The 1,625-nt window shown below is 44.9% G+C and overlaps 1 protein-coding gene and 1 long non-coding RNA gene across 2 annotated transcripts in view; one reads left to right on the top strand and one right to left on the bottom strand.

Annotated features, from left to right (window-relative positions):
* The window catches only part of LOC148144457 (uncharacterized), a 309,257-nt gene that overhangs the window by 664 nt on the left and 306,968 nt on the right, over positions 1–1,625 (top strand). The window lies entirely within an intron of this gene.
* The window catches only part of LOC148144460 (uncharacterized), a 587,526-nt gene that overhangs the window by 398,611 nt on the left and 187,290 nt on the right, over positions 1–1,625 (bottom strand). The gene's annotated exons all lie outside the window — the stretch shown is intronic.

Here is a 1,625-nt window from a genome sequence, read left to right as displayed (position 1 = left end):
CCTACACCCCCTCCCCTCACAGCACCTTATCTGTTTGTCTGTAATATCTACCATTGTTTGCAGACACATTTCATTCATGCACATTTTAGCTAATACAAAAGCAATTATATATTTCCTTCACATAGCTTTCATTCTTGTTAACTCCACTCTTGGCTGAAACAATTATACCCTGGCGTTAGTTCATTTACCTTGTAGAAGCAATTATGGTTGCAGAAGTAACACTGCTTTACCTATATCCCACAGGGGTGACCCTACAACCTTGTATAAAATAATGTGGGGCATGGCAAGGGTAAATAGACAAGATCTTTGATCTGGGATTGCTCATAGGTTTAGGGTGAGATTTAAAAGAAACCGAAGGGGCAACTCCTAAATACAGAGGGTGGTGTGTGTAAAGAATGAGCTGCCAGAGGAAGTGGTGGCTGCTGGTACAATTACAACCTCTAAAAGGTATATGAATGGGTATATATTGGGAAGTATTTAGAGGGACATGGGCCAAGTGCTGGCAAATGGGATTGAATTGATTTAGGATATCTGGTCAGCATGGACTGAAGGGACTGTTTCTGTGCTGTACATCTGTGATTCTGGCTTGCCACTAATGTTTGTCACGTCTGTATGTTCAGTTTCTCCCTGGTGTTGGTGTTAATGCCTTGGTGTCTTATTTGCTCCCCACATCCTGGGGACATTAACCATTTCCTGCCTGGCTGTTCGGACTGCTAGTCCGGATCTTCGGATTTCTAGGATTGGTCAATAAACACACCTGGAAATGACTCTTTGTCAATCACACAAGCAATAGTTTATTCTTTGATACAGCCGGGTTGCTAGACTCTGATCAGACCAGAAGGATTAGATTAGATTAGATTCCCAACAGTGTGGAAATGGGCCCTTCGGCCCAACCAGTCCGCACCGATCCTCTGAAGAGTAGCCCACCCAGACCCATCTCCCTCTAACTAATGCACCTAACATTATGGGCAGTTTAGCATGGCCAATTCACCAAACCTGCACATCTTTGGATTGTGGGAGGAAACCCACGCAGACACTGGGAGAATGTGCAAACTCCACACAGACAGCCCCCTGAGGCTGGAATCGAGCCTGGGACCTTGGTGCTGTGAGGCAGCAGTGCTAACCACTGGGCCACTGATGAGTACTCCTAGAGTGCCAAAAGAATCCGCCGACTTATACAGAGTTTGGATAGAACCTATGTACATTGTTTAGAGTCAGACATTGAGCATGATCACATAGTAACAACCAATCAGATCCCGCAAGGTCCTCGTGCATTTTTGACTTAGTCTATCATAATTTCTTGTAGACAACCTGTTCTTGGAATCGTATTTGTCTGGATTTACGTCAGTCTGTGGTTTCTTGTTTGCTCTGAGTCACGAGTATCTGCCTGACTCAGTTCCGACCGAGTTAGCCAAGCAGAAGCCATTTTGTCCTACCTCCCATGTTAAAGTGGAGATTTGAGGCGGCCCAGGGAATCCCTCGTGGACTCAGACCTGTAAAGCCTCTCTCTTGGTTTGTCCTGGAGATCGTACTCTTTGGAAGCCTGGAATAAAACCCTCTTACAGTTTAGTTTCATTTTAGTCATCCCCTTTATTCACTGACAGCATCACTGTTGCAGCATAATA

Source organism: Chiloscyllium plagiosum, unplaced genomic scaffold (assembly GCF_037043375.1).
Source record: "Chiloscyllium plagiosum isolate Xiang-an unplaced genomic scaffold, Cpla_swu_hap1 HiC_scaffold_27, whole genome shotgun sequence".
Lineage (NCBI taxonomy): Eukaryota > Metazoa > Chordata > Chondrichthyes > Orectolobiformes > Hemiscylliidae > Chiloscyllium > Chiloscyllium plagiosum.
The sequence above is the reverse complement of the archived record's forward strand: the minus strand, read 5'-3'. Positions and strand labels throughout refer to the sequence as shown.